The following is an 18,763-nucleotide window of genomic DNA, read 5'->3' as shown; positions in this document are numbered from 1 at the left end:
TTGATTTGAGTATCGAAGATGCCAGTCAGCAGAGCCAAGTGTCACTGACCAATGATTGTTTTTAAATAAGAATATTGATAAGGTTATATAATCACAGGACCAATCATTACAAAGGTTAAATTTAAGAACAAGCATAGTATGCGTTTTTATGGAAGGAGCTTAGGTAACAATGACCTGACGGGAAAAGTCTGTAAAAACTGATGGATTTTGATACTAAGTGGGACACGCCTTTGGAGGAGCGATGCCCCGTGTCCCCAGCCCTGCGATAAACAAAGTGCCTGCTTCTTAACTTCATGTTGATGTTAAGGAGTTTTATTCTGGATTTCGGTAATGGTTTTGGCGACCCAGATGGGACCTTGTGAGTGAGACTGGACGAGATCGAGTGTCGATCGAACTCCGGCTGGCACCGAGGTATTCTCGGGGAGAACCGTCACCCTTGACGCGCAAAGCTCCTCGCAGTGTTCCCTGGAAAAAAGGTAAGGCGCTGCTTCTTTGGAATTTGTTTGGAAAGCCTGCCCGTGAGGCGCGGCGAAAGCTTCGCAGGGTTGGGGCTTGGAGGGTGCCCGTCTGGAGTGGAAGCCTAGGCGTCTGCCCGTAAGTCATATGCGGAAGCTATTGCTGGGTTGGACTTTGTGTATTATTTGGGACAGCTGTTGTTTGCATTTGTTTGGTATTTAGTATTTGAATGTATATAAGTATAATGGCATTAGCAAAATTGTTTAAGAATAAGAAGCAGGAAATAGAACTGCTGATGAAAAGTTACCAGAAACATCACCGTTGGGATGTTTATTGGCACATTGGGGTGAATTGCAGGAAAAGTAGTAAACAAACAGAACTTTGAGTTATAATACTATATTGCAATTACTGTTGTTTTGTAGGAGAGAGAGTAAATGGAATAAAGTACCACATGTAGATTTGTTCTTTTTAAGTGAACATATCTGACGGGGACTGGTGGGAAGTCTCCCAGCAGAACCTCTGGTTACAGCTTGTTACAAATATTCTGATAAGTTAAAATTTTATATAAGCTGGGTTTGATGAAAAAGTAAAGACTGTAGAATATATAGCGGTTTGAAGCTCGCAATGTAGTCATCGAAACTTAGGAACATACAAAATGTGCTGTATACAGTCACAAGAAAATAAATATTGTCTAAAATAAGTTAACCATAGAAACTTCGACCGATTTGTTAGTTTGTAGTGTTTCGTCCTAAGAAACTAAGAGAGATCGTTATGGATCTTAGTTCTGTTGCTTAGAAACACCACTTTGATCAAGATTCCAGTTAGTGGAATTAAGTAAGATTAACCAATGAATGTTTTAGTATAAGAATATTGAAAAGGTGGTGTGACTGAGGGCCAATCACTAGAAACATTAAATTCAAGAATTAACATTGAATGTACTTTTATGTAAATCTAATACATGATGGCAAAAATCATACTGCGCAGAATCACATAAGAGAGGTCAACTATCGGACAAAGTGAAGAAGACTATGGAAGACCACCAGCGGGCTTCTGAAGACCACCAGAGGCTTCACCACGCCTGCGTAGAAGGACATTTACATATGCTAATGATTTATCGGACAATTGATGATTATGTATGACACTTCCCAGAAATTTAGTGAATATGGATAACAGGTGTGTATTTAACCTGCATGATTAAACTAGACAGGTGCACACACTAGGTGGAGTGATCCCCTGTATGCCCAGCGCTGCATTAAAGTACGTGCTTCTTAACTTCTCATTGCTGTTAAAGAGTTTTATTCCGGATTTCGGCAACAAGCTGAACTGGGAGAACAGAAAATTGAATTTGAGTTGACACTAGAGTCACCTTTTCAGTTTTAAGTACCTTAGAGGGAGAGTTAAGTTTTGAAGAAATTGGTGGTGGTGGTGCAACAAGCGAACGAGAAACTAGACCCTTCTTTAAATCTTTAACAATGAAATTAGGAAAGCAATGGGTCACTCAGCAGTTTTTGTATGTGCCAAATTCTCCTAAACTCCTGTTAAGGAGAGATCTATTTGAGAACTTAGAGGCAGAAATTAAATTTAAAAATGGAGAGATTAAAATTTTAATTCCAGAAACTAAACGTATCGAAGCAGTGGCTTTGTTGTTAACAGGATGTTTACCGAAAGCAGAAGATTATACCAGTCCAAGTATAATGCTGTCATTCCAATCGTCTGGACTGGGAAGTTCCTGGTAAATCCAAAAAGCAGAACCTGTGAGAGTTGATTAAAGCCAGGATCGAATCCGGTAAGAATTAAACAATACCCCCCAAAACCAGAAAGTCAGAAAGGGTTAGTAATGGTAATACAAAAATTTTTAAGATACAAATTGTTAATAGAATGTGAATCCAGATATAACACCCCGATCTTGCCTGTTAAAAGGCTGATGAAAAAGATGACAGATTAGTTCAAGACCTCCTCAGAGCAATAAATCAAATGGTACAAGATATTCATCCGGTAGTGGCAAATCCTTATACTTTGTTAACAACCCTAACGGAGAAACGAGAATGGTTCACAGTGTTAGACCGAAAAGATGCCTTTTTCTGTATTCCCTTGGATCCCAATAGTCAAGAGGTTTTTGCTTTGGAATGGGAAAATCCTGAGACTGGGAGAAAAACACAATACACGTGGACAGTCTTGCCTCAAGGATTTAAGAATAGTCTTACCATTTTTGGAAATCAACTGGCACGAGAATTAGAGATTTGGAAGAAAGAAAATAATCAAGAAATCTTGCTGAAATATACGGATGATCTGTTAATTGTAGCTGAGAAGGAAGAACAATGCACAAAGTTAACTGTTAACTTTTTGAACTTTTGGGGAATCAGTGGATATCGAGTGTCAAAAGAAAAAGCCCAAATAACCCAGAAAGAAGAAACTTATTTGAGTTTTAAAATCCTAAAAGGACAGAGACAATTGGGACCTGAGGGAAAAGAGGCAATGTGTCGTCTCCCCGAACCTAAGACTAAAAAAATTAATGACAAGCATTTCCGGGAATGGTTGAGTGGTGTCACCTGTAGATTATAAATTGTGGCTTGCTGGCCTGACCTTTATAGGAGCAGCTCAAAACCTCAAACAATGGATTGGACCGATGCCAAGAAAGCTACTTTCCAAGAATTGAAACAGGTTGTAATAGGGGTGCCAGCCCTAGCGTCTGCCAGATCTCACAAGAGACACTTGAACTTTTTGCTCGTGAAAGAAGAGGTAGAGCTCTGGGTATCCTGGCCCAATATTTAGGGCCAAGTGGGCGAGCTGTGGCCTACTTCTCGAAGCGATTAGATAATGTGAGTCTGGGATGCTCTGGTCGTCCGAGAGCCATCGCTGCAACTGTGCTACTGATCCAGGAAGCTCGTAAGTTCACCTGAGGACAAAGGATTACTGTATATTTCCCATATGATAACTGTTGTGCTAAAACGGAAAGGGGGGCACTGGTTATCCCCTAGCAGAATGCTGAAATACCAAGTGGTGGTGTTGCTGGAACAAGATGATGTTTACCTAAAAACTACTACCGCCGTTAACCCTGTTGCGTTTTCAACAACTGACCAAATTAAAGGAGAACTGGAACGTGACTGCTTGCAGGCAATCGAAATAGTTTACTCCAGCTGACTGGATCTCTGAGATGTGCCACTAGAAGAAACAGATTGGGAACTATATGCCGATGGAAGCGGTTCCATCTGTGAAGGAAAACGTTTATCGAGATAGACAATAACTACTGAGGAGGTAATTGCGTTGCCAAGTTTGCCTTCGATGATATCTGCCCAAAAGGCTGAATTGATAGCTCTTACTCGAGCTCTGGAACTAAGTCAAGGAAAGCAAGTCAACACTTCGACAGACTCAAAGTATGCTTTTGGAGTAGTACGTGCGCATGGAGCGATACGGGGAGAAAGAGGACTGTTATCTGCACCAGGAACCACTGTTCAGCACGCAGAACAAATACTGAAATTGTTAGAAACCATTCAAAACCCAACAGCAGTCACGATAATGCACTGTAAAGCACACCAGTTAGGTAAGACCGGTCCTAATGCAGGTAACTGACTGGCTGATAAAGCTGCTAAAGAGGCTACAGAAAAAGGCATCTTAGCACTAGTTCCAGAGAAAGGTATAAAATTGCCTAAAGAAACTCCAAATTATAATGAAAAAGATGAAGAATTAATTATTAGATTGCAGGCTAACAAAATGAAACAGGATAGGCTGTAACACCGACAGGTCGAATAATAGTCCCACCCACAATAATAAGAGAAATTGCCCCATTGAACATCACAAAGTATACTGGGAAACAGAAAGTGAAATATGACAAAGATTGTTTAAACAATTATAAGCGGACGTGAAATGTATATGTAAAATTATCCCCGAATCAGTAATAAGATCATCTTTGGGATTATTAAATAAGGAAATTTTTTAGAAGAATATTAGCAAATTGATTTTATAGAATTGCCTTGAAAATAAGGATATATCCTAGTTTTAGTTGATACCTTTACTGGGTGGCCCAAGGCTTTCCCTTGTCGCACCAACAAAGCAAGGGAAGTAGTCAAAGTCTTGCTCGAAGAGATAATACCAAAATATGGGGTGCCTGTAAGAATGCCATCTGACAATGGCCCTCATTTTATAGCAAAGATTATGAGACAAGTTGAGCAAAGTATTATCTATGGATTGAGACTATCACACCCCACATAGACCACAAGTGTGTGTGGGGAGAGAGAGAGAATGAACTATATCCTTAAGCAACAGTCGAGTAAAATTTGTCGGGAAACCTCACTCCTCACATGGGTTAAAGCGTTACCCGTGGCTCTATTAAGAATCAGAGTATAGCCAGAAGAGAAAGAAAAGTCAAGTCTTTATGAAATGTTGTATGAAAGACCATATCAAGAGTCCTATGTTCTGAGTATCTTGAGTGCCTTTGGAGATATGTTTTTAAAATGTGTTATGATTTCTTTAAGCAATTCTTTTCAAGAACTTTGTCAGTATGTCTCCACAGCTGGACCCTTAGAATTGGATGTAGCAGCGCATCCCTTCCGACCAAGAGATTGAATATATATAAAATCACCGAGAAGTGGAAAGGACCGTATCGAGTCATTTTAACAACACTTGTAGCAGTAAAGGTCTGGGAGAAGAACCTTGGCTTCATTATTCGAGAATAAAGAAAGCACCCAACAAGAAACTGGAAGTCTAAGGAAACTGGCCCTTTAAAACGGAAAATCTATAAGTAAGTTTCACATTACCTATTTGGGAAAACAGTTGTGTAAAGTTTATAATGCTGGGGTTGCTATTAGGAATATTGTCGAGGGCAATAATCTTTTTGTGTGTTTAGAGGGTGTATGTATTTTTTTTGAGGGGTTCTAAACATGAGATAAACAAAATGAAACAATTATTGTTTGAGCTATTAATCTTGATATTAACCGGTTTTGTAATTTGGATTAAAAAAAATAATCTAGTTTTGTAACTGATTCAAAGTTTTGTAAAGACACAAAATTTAACCTCAGTAACAGCCTGCCTTCCGATTCCAAAGTCAGATGAAAATCTAGTTCCGTGGAGAATACTGACATTGAATTTAACCGAAACTTGAGAAAAGAGGTAGAACAATGAGAATCATTTTAGCAGATTAAATTGGATGGTTTTAAAAGGCAATTATTTTTTTTAAATTTGAAAGAAGGAATTATAGCGTTGTGAATTATAACATTACCAAACCATCCACCTCACGGACAAAAGAATTAATTTACTCGCCCTTCGGGAGAAATTTGTACAAGCACCCCTTGGGGCTGTCAGCTGCCAAAACCGTAAAGACAAGTGCAAAAAGGAACTTGGGATCATGTTTAAAATATAAAACGATATAGAACTTACTGGAGTTCCAGGATCCTTGTTAGAGCCACCCAGAGTCGGGACCATCTGTGGAAATTTAGACTGGTTTAGACAACCAGAGAAACATCACACATCCTAAACAGAGCTGTATGAAAGTTTATACTTGCAGCTCCTCTGACCCCAAACTCCCAAGACTTTCTCTAGTAGCTAAAGCTCTAAGATGGGTGTGTATTTGTAGAAAGTATAATAATATTTCACATGATCTTTGGTCCCCTCTTAATAATGGGAAAAATTTAGCTTGGAGTTGACTGCATTAAAGGACAGGTGAAAAGTTCAGGGTTAACTGCTTGGGTGACTAGTGATGCTATATGATCCACTCACCTTTTCATGAAGGAGAAAAGTAAGTCGTGGTCTTTAGACTTAATAACTCTATCCTCTCTCTGGAAGAAATCTCCCTTGTGGCCTCGCTTTCTGGTGGACCTGAGGAAACCGAAAAGATGAGACCTGGCAATCGCCAAGTCTTAGAACTAAAATAAGATGGGTATTAAAATCTGTATTTTGACCCCAGTTAACACCTCTTCCACATCAGATGACTCTTGACATCTGTCACTCAGTCAAGGCAGTGCCTGCTGCTTCACTTCACCTTGGTGTTGAGGAGTTTGGTTCCGGGTTTCGGTACCACAGCTGCGGGCCGGGGCTGGAGGAGCCGCAGGTGCGGGCAGTGAGAGGCTGATGGCGACGCCCCCTCCCTGGCAAGGGGAGGGGCTGCCGGGGGAGGGGCCGCCGGGAGCCCAGGCAGGAGCGGAGCTGAGCAGTGACCGGGCTGCGGCTGCCCCGAGGGAGAAGGTGAGCGGGGCCGGGCGCCCCTCGGAGCGCGAACGTCGGAGGCGGGGGTGGCCCGGGGGAGGTGGGGGCCGCCTGTGCCGAGGCCGGGGGGGAGCCCTGGGGGCTCACAGGGCGGCTGAGAGAACGGGCGCGCGGGGGTAGGGGGGGCGCTGACAGGGCGGCTGAGAGAACGGGCGCGCGGGGGGGCTCACTGGGCCCCGTGGCGGGGCTGCGCAGTCGGCCGGCGGGTCCCGGGGAAAGCCCCGAGGAGGACGGCGGGGTCCCTGTCGGGACGCATGGAGTGGCAGCGGGGCCGCGCCGTGCCGGAGCGGCGGCGGCGGGAGCGCGCCGGAGCTACCCGGAGCGGCGTTGGGGGCTCGGCGGGGACTGCCGCTGCACCGGCGTGGGGAGGTGGGGGGGAACGGAAGCGGCGTCCCCTCGGGGTCAGGCAGCAGGGCAGACTGCCTCCCGGGGCATGCCGGGAGCTGTAGTTTTCGCGGAGTCGGCGGCCGGGCAGCAGCGTGGCTCTCGGGCGCGGCGTAGTCCTCGCGGCCCCCGGAGTCCGACCAGGTCAGACTCGGGACCGTTGCCGGTTTCACGTGGTTTTCCGCGGGCTTCCCGCTGCGCCCGCTCCCCGACCAGCCGTGCGGACGCGCTTCCCGGGCGCATGCGCCGTGCTTCGCGTGGGGCAGCCCGGCGTTTGCTCGCCGGCGCAGGCGCCGTCCCCGGAGGTTTGTGATGTTGGTAAGCCCATGTCCTGAATAGCTGGGGTTGTAGTTTGCAAGCCTGTGACTCCCACCAAGTTCCCAACAAATTCAAACGTAGAAATTGTGCATCAGCCCTCCTCGCCCCCTCCGAGCTGGTCTGTTCTCTGTGGTCACCTTTAGTAGCCTCGGTTTCCCACCTGTGGTTCTCCACAAACCCAGAGCCTCGCAGCTCCATGCTGAAGGGAGTGGGGAGCTACACATGGAGAAGGCAGAGGCCTGAGTTTGTCTTTTGGGGATGAGAAGCAGGGAGGAACTGCCATAAATGGGATGCATCCCTGCTTGAGGCATTGCTGTTTCAGCTGTGCACATGCAAAATCCTCAGATATGTTGCATCTACCCTTCCTTTCCATTGACCCCAGGAGAACTGGCCTCCTGTGTCCCCCAAGTTTATTTACTTCATGCTGCAGTGAAGTGGCTATTTTTCTTCTTTTCTCTGAGGATTTTGTGGATCTGGGAGTGGGAAGGACTGCCTTAATGCTGGCTTTCTCAGCCTACTTCTGGGAAGCCAGGCATATCTGCAGATTAGAGCCGGGGTAGTGGCCCAGGCACCTTTTATTCCTCAGAGGGCAGTGGATTTGGGGAGTTAGAGCAAGGCATGCCTGGATGTTGGTCTCCCTGAGGGGGAGGGGGTTTACAGCCAGATGAATGAAAAGCCTCCCACAAGCACTTCTGGGGAAAGGGTTGGGGGGTGGCTTTTAATGTACCCACGGTATCGATGTGGCAGGTGAGCATACACCCCCCTCTTGGCTGGGGGATCTTATGTGGACGCCTGCTGAGCCAGGGCTGGAAGCCCCTCTGCACACTCTGGAGGAGCTGGGTGCAGACTGGGGACGTGAGGGCAGTCGTGACATGGACACAGAGCGGCAGAGAGTCCTGCTCTTTCAGCAGTTAATGGTGCTACCGCGTGGTCAAAACCTCAAGTGCACCCGTCCAACCGTGCATTCTCTTTCCTGGGGTTTGTTTATGGGACAAATAAACTGCCCAGCACTAGATGAGAAGGTTGTCTGCACTCCACCTCAAATCAGGTGCATCACCTCTCCGTCGGGAAAGAAGTATGGGGGTGGGCATAAAAGGAACAGTAACTCCAATGTCTGGATTCTTTTTGGCTCTGGGCATGCAGCAGATAACCACAGCGATACAGAGAGGGAAGGAGGTGCTGATGGGTTTGTACCTTGGACTTAAACTGTAGAGGATGATCTGTTCAGGACATCCATGTCATAGAGTAGCTGTTGCATGATTTATACTTGTAATCAGGTTCCTACTTGATAGCCTTAACTTTGCGTGGATTGTGTGTTGAACTTTCCAGTAGTTTGTTTGTTTTTACATTTCCTTAAGGTCTAGGCAAAGGTTTAGAAAGTTAGCAGACTTAAGGATAAGTATTTATTACTTTGTCCTGCCACGTTGCCGTTTGAAACCTGTTCTGAGTATTGGTGGTATTCAAGAAATTGCCAAGATTTCGAGGGTGAATCTGTATCTTTAGGTGTACTGAGCAGAAAAGTACAATGGATCTTTTTAGTTGCCAGATAGCTTGCTTTATCCAGGCGGTCAGTTTATCAAGATCAGGCTGCAGTGTCCAGGGGGCCGGGGCGGGAAGGTTGGTTTTCAGACTTCTCATTCCTGTCAGCGGTGACTCTGCTTGCACCACTAAGTGGTGCTGTGTACATATACTTCATTAAATTGGGAGTTGCCTGTGCCTGCCTGCTTGTGCAGTTCGGAGTGGTCATTTTAGAGAAAATGTTCTTTTGGCTGCATTTGTTCTCCTGTGATACAAAAACTTGACAGCTATTGGGGGCAACTACTATTTTAGGAGGATTTCTATAAAGTAAGAAATTGCCGGTTTTATTTTGTCATGATGGGCAAAACAATAACTGATTCAAAATCACGTCCACTGCAGCTTATGCTTCCGTAACACACCACTCAACTGATTTCTATGCGTAAATGTCTTCGGAGAGGAATCACAGGTGCCTGCTGTGACTATAGGGACAAGCAGTATGGGCTCATAGGAACAGAACATGCTTTGCCTTCCCATCACCAGAAGAAAGAAAGAAAGAGGTGAAGAAGGGTGCTCAGGAGCAAGAGGCTGCAAGGAAGTTGCTGTACGTGATCCTTTTGCCTTGCTTTATCTGACAGAAAAGCTGCCTTCTGCTAGTTGGGTCTTGGCTTGGAATACAAGGGGGAAGAGACTCCCGCCCCTCTCCCAGGGAGTGTGCTACTTTTGACTGGCTTGTTCTGACTATGTGATCTGCAATTACAATATTTAGATTGCGTGGTGACAATCTATACCACTGACTCCCTGAATGGTTTTTCATTTCTGTCCCCACTTCCTTCTCCAGCTTTTTTCAATATATCAATTTAAAAAAAAAAAAAAAGAAAAAAAATTTTTAACCTTACATGAACATCATGCGTTGGCTTTGGCCCCAAACACTTTATTTCCTAGAAATAAGTTGAGTCTTTTCATCAGAATATGTAAAAGATTTCTAGCCACTGTAGTACTATTGTATTGTTTGTTTTTTTTAAATAAGTTTCTATCCAGGTTCCAGCGTGTGCACTAAAGTTCTGCTGCAGTAGAAGATAGTCTTAAGCTGAAGAGAGATTTCATGGTTGGGAGAGAAAAAGAGCAGATCTTGACTCAAAGGTAACTTTTCCAAGGGAAAGGTAAACTCTTTTGTTTCTTTGGGGATTTTTATTCTGATAGCACAAACATCTTGTTCTCTCAGGATTTTGTTATCTCTGGAAAAAAACCCTTGGTGTTGTGTCACTTCCTCCTTCCCTGGTTGTGGGTTTTTTCACTCCTTTCAGAGGAAGTGCTAAAACTGTTATATTTTAGGAAGACATTTTAACTTTTGACTCGGAGGTCTGCAGACATCACTGTAAAGACGATTTCTGTGCATCCAAATGCTGTTAATCCGTTAAAATACGAAATGAAAGATGTGTAACTTGGAGCTGAGACGTCAGACTATTCCAGATGGGTCTGGTTTACTTTGCATTCAGTGTTCCTGTAGCCTGTTGCTTTGGAAGTGCAGGTAATAAGCTTTTCAATTGAATAAATGAGTGGTAGTGGTTTTTTGTTTTCCTCCCCTAGAAATGTAGTGCTTAATCATACTGCACTGACCTGTAGAAGTTGTGGACACTGTGGTGTTCTCCAGAATGCTACTTGGGCTGCCACTACAAGGAGGTCATTTAAAATAATAACCTTAGACTTTAAAAATACATAAAAACTTAATGATGCTTAAAGTATAGAGCAGAGTAGTCACCAGGTTAAAATACCTTCATGTTTATGACATGCACAGCGATGGTTCCTTTCAGGTTTTTTGGTTGGTTTTTTGTTTTTTTTTTTTTTCCTTCTTCTTTAAGATGGCACTGGTTGCAGTGATCTTCAGTTTTACGACACAGCTAACTGTCTTAGTATGGATATGGTTCCTTTCTGCCTACTCTTTCAGTTTACTGGCAGACATTGTTAAGATAGCTCTTTGGAGTTGTGGAGTGTGCGTGTGTATGTAGATATATGTGTGTGTGTGTGTGAATGTGTATGAAAATAAGAAGACCTAAAGTCCCCTCCCCACATCATTAGTTTTTGCTGACCCGTATTTCAGTGTTACCAAGATTTTAAAGTGACCCAAGTATTGCTGTTGCAAATGTTTCCATGTTTGTCTAACTATTGTGATGACATAAATAAAAAAAAAAATCAAAACACTAAATGTTTTATTACTTGCCCTATAACTATATAGGCGTTCCCTGTCTAATATCGATCTCTTTTTTCAGGATTCACTGTATTTTTTTTTTTTTAACCCTATGAAATGGCAAGAGATTTCTGGCTTCCTGTTGGCTTTTAATAGATGTTTTATCCTTGGGGAATTGCCCACCAATTAATTCATAGAGTTTGGAATTTAACTGAAGGACATTTTGCATGCCCGTGTTCAAATATTGATGCTAACAAGCCACCATACGGTTCATGTTGATAGCTTTATGGATACTTAAAGGTAGGCAATAGTCTTATTTTTTAATAATGCTTAACCTTTTTCTCTTTGGCAAGAACAAGCAAGTCTGCCTGGTTTTGTAGGACTTGCAGCTTTTCCTTAACAACAGACTTTAAAAAGGGGAGAACCGGTATCAGGTACACAGTGAGGATGGTGATTTTTAAAATACAAAGCTGCGTAACAGTCTCGGGAAGAACATGTGTGACTGGGCGTGGGAGTCTGTGGTACAGCATTACTAACGTTTGCTAAAAAAAGTTTTGAAGAATGAAGCATTTGCTTTATGAACGGTACTTGAGGACGAATTCTGATGCTGCTAAAGTTTATTGAAAAATAGGCACTGATTTCAGTGATGATGCACGTGTGATTTCTGTTCATGCCTTAAACCTGAAAAGAAGAGAAACCTCCATTTGAAGGAGGGTTTTGTATGAAGGGTAATCAAACCAGTAACCTGCTTTAAGAATGACTTTAACATATTTGGAGCATCGGTTAAAGGCAAATAAGTAAAGTTTATCATATCCTCCTACATAAGCTGTGACTATTGAATACAGTCAGCAGTCCACCTCAGAACTTGTTGGTGTGCAACTGAAACGTGTTAAGTTGTAAGACTTCACAGCCACGAGCTGACGGGCCACAGTTCTCTCTGAGCATAAAGTGCTGTAAGTTTTAGTTTCTTGCACAGCAGTGACTCTTTTCAACATTAGTAACTATACAACAGAGTAAAAGGCAAATTTAGTGAATAATAATGTGTCGTTCTCAGAGTAGCTGTTTGCATTTCACCGTGATGCAGATGCTTTCTGTAGCAGTTGTGTTGGCCCGTGTCTTAGAATTCGGTTAATCCTCTCCTGAACTCATTTAAGCTTTTGGCTTCAACTGCATCACTGACAATAAGTTTCACAAGAGAAAAATTATTTCCTTTAAAAAAAAAAAAAGGGGAGGGGGGGGGGTGGGAGAAGAAGAAGGGGTGGAGGAAGTGGGGATAAAAAAATCTGTTGTCTGCCAGTGCTGTGGGCTGCTCACTCATTTTTCTGTAGAACTCCTGGGGGTTTTTTTGTTGTTGTTTTTCTACCTTAGCCTATTAGCCTATCCTCTGCACCTTTGGTCATTTCCTGAAGTTTGTCTGTAGTTTCCTACATTAGTAGGTAAATGTATCTTTTTTACTTTACAGAGCTTTGCTAGTTTTTTAAATTATACAAGTAATTTAAATCTTGGAACAAATGTCTTTGCTTATTGATTTTTGTGAGTAGCTGCAAAAATCTTATTTATTAGTTGCCCCTTTTAAAATTAAAATAAAAATGAATGCTATGCAAGAAATACGTTGCAAGTAAATGTTAGGGTCTTACTACTGCTCGCTGTTGGGAGATCGTGGGAAGTGCAGAGAATTTGTGTTAAAAGTTACGGGCATTTTTCAAGATAGTTTTCCAGTCCTGAGGCGTGCTGAAATATCTCTTTCCTGTGATAGTGTCTTTAGTTTCATTGACTTCAGCGGAATACACAGAATACATTAACTTAAACTAGCTGAGAATCTGATATGGTTTTATACTCTACCTAACATAGTGTTGTGATGACTTGTCCTATGACCTCAAAATTATGTTTGATGATCTTAACAGGAGGCCGGATCTTTGATCTGGAAATTATGCTGATAGTGACGTTACAGAATCCAGGCTTGTAACTTCACTAGTTTCTTGCAGCCCCTCAAGTTCATGAAGGACAATAAAGACCCATTCTCTTTTGTTCTTGTGCTATAATCAGTGATGGAAGTATGACATTGTCAGTTGTAAGAAGTGGCTTAACTGCTGTTGGAGTCTGCTTTTATGCCTGAAAAACCTGTTGATTTGCATGGGTTTGCACAGCTTATGCTAATGATATGGCTGGAATGAGACAGGATCTTGTGTAGTCTGCAAGGGCTGTATATGGTCCTGGTTTATAGCTGGGTGGGAGGGATTGGTTCAAGTTACTTCTTATTTGCACTATTTAATATCTTAAATAGGAGTGAGCAGGGTAATGGGAACAGTTTCGTTTTTACAAGAGGAAATTTATAAATCAGTTTTTATCCTGTTGTAGAATTAAGATGTGTATTTACTGGAGACAGTGAGTCTAGCCTGAACACTGAAACACCTCCGTTTTGGGCACACTATTAGAACTTTTTTAAAATTTTCAAATCATAACAGTCTGTCAGTTTATGTTTGTTGAGTCTGAGACGTTACATGATGCCCTTTGAACAGGTAAGTATTGCTGATAATTCATATTTGGTTTGTAGACTATACCTTTTGTATGCTCTAAAGTCACATGTAAATAACTTCTGTTGTTTCCCTTTCATTTATAAAAGTTCTGTTCATCAAACCATATAAGTGCATACCTAAATTCAGTGTTAAACTTCCTGAATTGCTATAAACTATTGTGTTGCTGTAAACTGTTTTGGCTGATAAACCTAAGCGGTCAGCTTGGTATTCCTACATGTATATGTGATTAAGATGCAATAGCTCGGAACAAGTTACCAGGCAACTGCATGCTCCAGCTGCATAGGGGGCACAAAGCAGCTGGCCCGTTCCTTGTAATCAGTGGGAAAGTACAGATTCTCCTGTGACCTTGGTCACTCTTGTCTATAAGATATTAGATAAGAGTATTTTTATACTCCTCTCGCAGTGGGAGAAACACTGCTTGTGTCTGTGCAGTGTCTGAAAATCACTTTACCAAGATGCTTTTATTTCTAAAACCCTTGGAAAAAAAACTCAAAACAAAGCGGAATTTTAAAACTTTTTTAATCCAAGGCAAACTTCAGGATTCTCATTCTTACAAAGTATTTTACAATTGTGTAACCTTGTAGACTGTACAGAGAATGAGGATCTTGCATGTGTCATATTCAAAAGTTTCATTTTTGGTGTTCTACACGCTTCTGCTGATCGCAGTGCCTTTGTTTCCTAAGGGCAAGTGGCAACAGACAATGCGTATGGGTTTCAAGGCCCTGTGGAACAGAGAAGGTAGTTTGCCAGTGTTCTTACTGCAGTTGCAGACATTGTTTCAGTGGACTGAAAGTGGCACGTTCCAAGTACCTTTTCCTACCATTGCTGCGTATTTTTTTTTAATCCAGAAGAATGTTTCTGTACTTCCCTTCCCTATAGGTGCATGTTGATTTACATTGCATGCTATTGCAGCGTTCTTAGTCTACCAGTCACAGATTACTCCTTTCAGTTCTTGTGCATTTATGAATGTGTATCTACCTATATACCTACTAAACTCACATTTATTCAGACATGATATGCAACTGCTACGGAAGTCAGCTATTGTGCTAGTTACGGTGTTTGCCCCGTCAGTTGTTTTACTATCTAATAAGTACCCGATGACAGAGAAGGGGAGTGTCAGAAAATGGACAAGTCAGGCTTTATGTTAGAAATGGTTTTCATAAGATTTAAGAGAACGCAGTTTTGGAATAAGGATTTACATACCGCTCCCGGTGTTGTGTTGGGCTAACGTTTTGCAAGAAGCTGAGGTGTTTAACTTTCAAAAGCTGTTTATGTAAATTGGCTTACCTATGAGTACTCTCCTTCAGCTGTGTGTAAGGAAGAAATAAATGTGCATATCTAGACATGTGCATATGCAGATATAATTGTAAGTGCACAGCTGGGGTTGATGCTTGTGTTTGAGGGTAGAAATACAGAGAGGGACAGCAGTGGGGTAAGAAGAACTTTTAAAGATAGTCTAGTGTTGCTCTCATTCTAGAGGTGAATGATCAACTTTCTGTACCATTCTTGACAAATGCTTGCCTAATTTATTCTTAAACGTTTCCTGTAATCATTACTACTGTTGCAAAGATTGCCACAAACCCTAAGTTTTTCAGGTTGTAATTTAAGCCCCATGATTCCGTGTCCTGTGTGCAGTGGATGTACACAAAAGTTCTTCCTTATAGCTACCTTTTAGAGTTTAAACATTGTTATTTCTCTTCAGTATTGCCCTTTCCAGGTTAAGCAGCTGTTTTTCAATTTATACTTTGAAGTCAGACTCCTGTACATCATTGAGCACCCTCTTGGACTTACTGTAGACTCTCGCCAGTTATACTACACCCTTCTTGAAAAGCAGTACATCATCTGGAGGGTTCAGCAGCTAATCCGTGCAAATGTAGCGCTGCAGAAATAATGCTTGGATGTACTACCTCAAGTGTGATGTGTGACGAGGAATCACTGGGCCATTTGATTAGCAAGAAACGGTCCATAAAAACTAGGTGACAGAAATAGGACACGAAGCTGGCATCCTGGTCTTCAAGCTTACAGTGAAGCTCCGTGGGCTTTGGCTGGCTGAAGAAGAGCATGAGGCACAGGAGAGAACTGCTGCTGGATCTTGGTGAAAGACGGTAAGTCATTTGGAGAGAGGTTTTCAAAGCCAGGAATTCAAGTCGGGTGCCCAATTCCAGATTGCCTGTGAAATCACTGTGTACTTCCCTCGCTTGTCTAACTTTGTGTTGTATATTGTCTAGCAGCTTTTATTTCAAAGTTAACAAAGGTACACTTGTGTGATAGGTGGTGTAATGATCTCATAATAATAAGCAAAATCCAAGTCACAGAAAATGCCAGCAATTGAAAGAGCCCTGATAAATTGCTAGTGCCTTATACCACTGCCACTTACCATGCCTTCCATTTTACAGCTGTCTTAATCATTGATGCTGTTTCCTCAGACTTGGAGCTGTAATATCTGCTTCTTGTTTCAGGGTATGTTATGAAGTTGCTGATGGTACTGCCTTAGCCCTTTGGCTAAGAAGAATAGCAAATAATCTGTGGATTATCCGTATAAGCAGCAGCCAAACAGCATTCTCTTCGAATCGAATCGATAGGGAAGAAAGCTGCTGCACCGGTTTGTCTGGGTTCCCTCATACCAAAGGTCTTTCTCACATTTATTGATCCTTTTATATTTTCCAGCTTGTTCAGGTTCAGTTGATGACCTGAGCGAACTGTCATGTCTTTGAAAAGTGCTTGTAACTGTGAAAAGAGATTTGTTGACTTCCTCACGTGATAAGTAGACATTGAAGAAATTGCATGTTGCTCATCTCTTAAGTCAGAGACAGGAATTAGATAGATACTGTGTTACTAGAAAATAAAATACAACTGGGCCCCTTGAGACAGAAATGTATTGATGAAATCGTGTAATATATTATCACAGGGACATAGTGACTGTTTTCTCAACTAACAAACAGATCGTAGGCAAAAATAATGTTTGTTCCAGGTAATTCTGGTCAGTCTCCCAAGGCAGCGGATCTGCTTTGCAAATGAGAAAAAGTGGACCTAAATGTTGAAACAGGAAGGGCTATTTTTCTTCCCCAGTTCAAAATGGGCACGGCAGAGCCTATATAGTTTTCAGATTGGTAGCAGCTCCTTCGCCTGCTTGTTAGCAGACAGAGCAGAATCTGTACTTTCTCCTGTATGGCTCTTGAATGAAACTTGGTTGAACTTGTTTGCTTGTTGGAAAAAAAAGGTGGGATGTTGGATCAAGTGCAACTGTAGCAAATACTGACCTTCCTGAAACTATTTAGAGTTTTCATGTGTTGATACTCATTAGAAAAAAACAAAACTTGAAAAAAATCCTATAAGGATTAGGCTATAAGATTGTTTTCAGGGGGAAAAAAAAAAAAAAGGAAAACTAAATGGAAGATAGTTTTAGAGAAAGTAACTTTCATAGCACTTGGAGGTAACATAGCTGTCTGTAAACAGGATGTTTAAGGAAAAGATACTTGGTCTCTTTGTGATTCGTTCTGTGGCCTTCTAACTGAAAAGTCTGACTGTGTGAACCCTGGTTATCTGTGTTACAGAAAACTGATGTGCTTTGCAAGCTGAGATTCTTCTGCAACAGAGCAAAGTAGGAGAGACATGGTCTTGTGGGTTACTATCCTGTGACGTGTCAGAAGAGGTCAGAAACTGTTTTAAGAGACTCTGGTGTCAGGGCAGAGGTTTCTGGGGAGATTGGAGCTCAGCCCATCAGCTCAGCTCACCCCGGGGGTGCGGGGCTGTGCGGAGGTGGCGGCTGCCGTCAGGTGAGGGTTTCCTCGGGCAGCGCGGGGGTGCGGATGTGTGCGGAGGCGGCGGGAGGCGAGGGAGGGCGAGCGGCTGGAGGGGGTGAGGGGGGCCGGCGGGCAGGGGCGGGGCCGGGCCGGGGCCGGGCCGGGGGGCCCCGCGCCGGGCCGGGGGGCCCGGGGCGGGCCGGGGGGCCCCGCGCCAGCCTCCCGCGTCGGCGCGGTGGCGGGCGGCGAAGCCCCGTCGCCTTCGCAGCCGCGGTGAAGTGCGCGGGTCTGGCCGCAGCGTCTGGCGTTCTTGGCCGGCGAGGGAAAAATCCTCGCTGGGCCGGGGCTGAGGGGCCGGGGCTGCAGGCGCGGCGGCCCTCCGGGCTCGTCAATCAGGCGTCCGCCTGAGGCCGCGGGGCTTCCCGCCGCTCGGGAGCTGCGGCCGGGCCTGTCAGTGGCGCGGCCCCTGCCCACGGCGGCAGAGAGGCGCTGGGGCGTCCTGGTCTCCGGCGCGGGCAGCGATCGGGGGGGGGTGTGGCTCCGGGCAAAGGAGGTTTGCAAAGGCCGGCTGGGGACGAGCGTTGTCGCTCGGCAGACCCGCGGTGATGTGCTGCGGCCCGGCGGCACCGAGGTGGAGAGAGGCTCTCGGTGGAGGGAACGTGTTCCTGCGGCCGCAGGAACTTGTGGAGGTACCTATCGGCAGCAGTTGAGGAAGCGGGTTTTTTACTGTGGTTTTTTTCCTGTCTCTTTTTTTCGCCTTCTTTCTCTGCTTTTCACCAGTGCCCGCAGCAATGACTTTTTTTGCCGCCACAGCGTTAAGGTTTTTGCTGCAAAATATGTATGTTCTACAAAGCAATATCTTCTGCCTTTCAATCTACAGAACTTGTGGACAAATGCGTAGGTCCATGCACGCGTTCATGTTGTGATGAAGAGCGATCAGAAATTGTGGGACCGCTTCTAGGACTTGATGACTTTGTCCGTATCCTTTGATGGAGGTGTTTAAGGCCGTCCAGTTTATGCTCCAGCTCAGTGATGTTACTGCTTTTGAGAGGTTTGAGTTCACTGGATAGGAGAGCCTTTTTTGTATGGATCAGTTGTCTTGTTCTGATTTTTTTTATTTTACAGGTAAAATCACAGCTCAGTGTGACATGGAAATAACTGGAAATAGTTTTATTTTTAAATTCGGGGCCTTATTTTCCTTGAAACTGGATTTTCAGATACGGTGCTAGAAGACGTTACAGAATTGCAAGTGTTGTTTCTGCCTCCTGTTCTTCTTGAACATTTGGTTTCCTGGGGAAAAATACTGTGTAAGCTCTGTAAGCAAAGAGGTTTTATGTTTTTGGAATACTTGCCAGCTGAAGGGTTTGTACCTTGGACTTAAACTGTAGAGGATGATCTGTTCAGGACATCCATGTCATAGAGTA

General features: G+C 43.6%; 1 long non-coding RNA gene across 1 annotated transcript in view; it reads left to right on the top strand.

The window, feature by feature from the left end:
* Window positions 1–18,300, top strand: part of LOC126048872 (uncharacterized) — a 46,991-nt gene extending 28,691 nt beyond the window's left edge. Inside the window, exons 9-10 of the long non-coding RNA XR_007509009.1 lie at window positions 17,030–17,372; window positions 18,220–18,300. This is a non-coding gene — a long non-coding RNA (uncharacterized LOC126048872). The remainder of the gene's footprint in view (window positions 1–17,029; window positions 17,373–18,219) is intronic.
* Window positions 18,301–18,763: the final 463 nt, after the last annotated feature.

The sequence above is a fragment of the Accipiter gentilis genome, chromosome 21 (genome assembly GCF_929443795.1).
Source record: "Accipiter gentilis chromosome 21, bAccGen1.1, whole genome shotgun sequence".
Taxonomy (NCBI): domain Eukaryota; kingdom Metazoa; phylum Chordata; class Aves; order Accipitriformes; family Accipitridae; genus Astur; species Astur gentilis.
The sequence above is the reverse complement of the archived record's forward strand: the minus strand, read 5'-3'. Positions and strand labels throughout refer to the sequence as shown.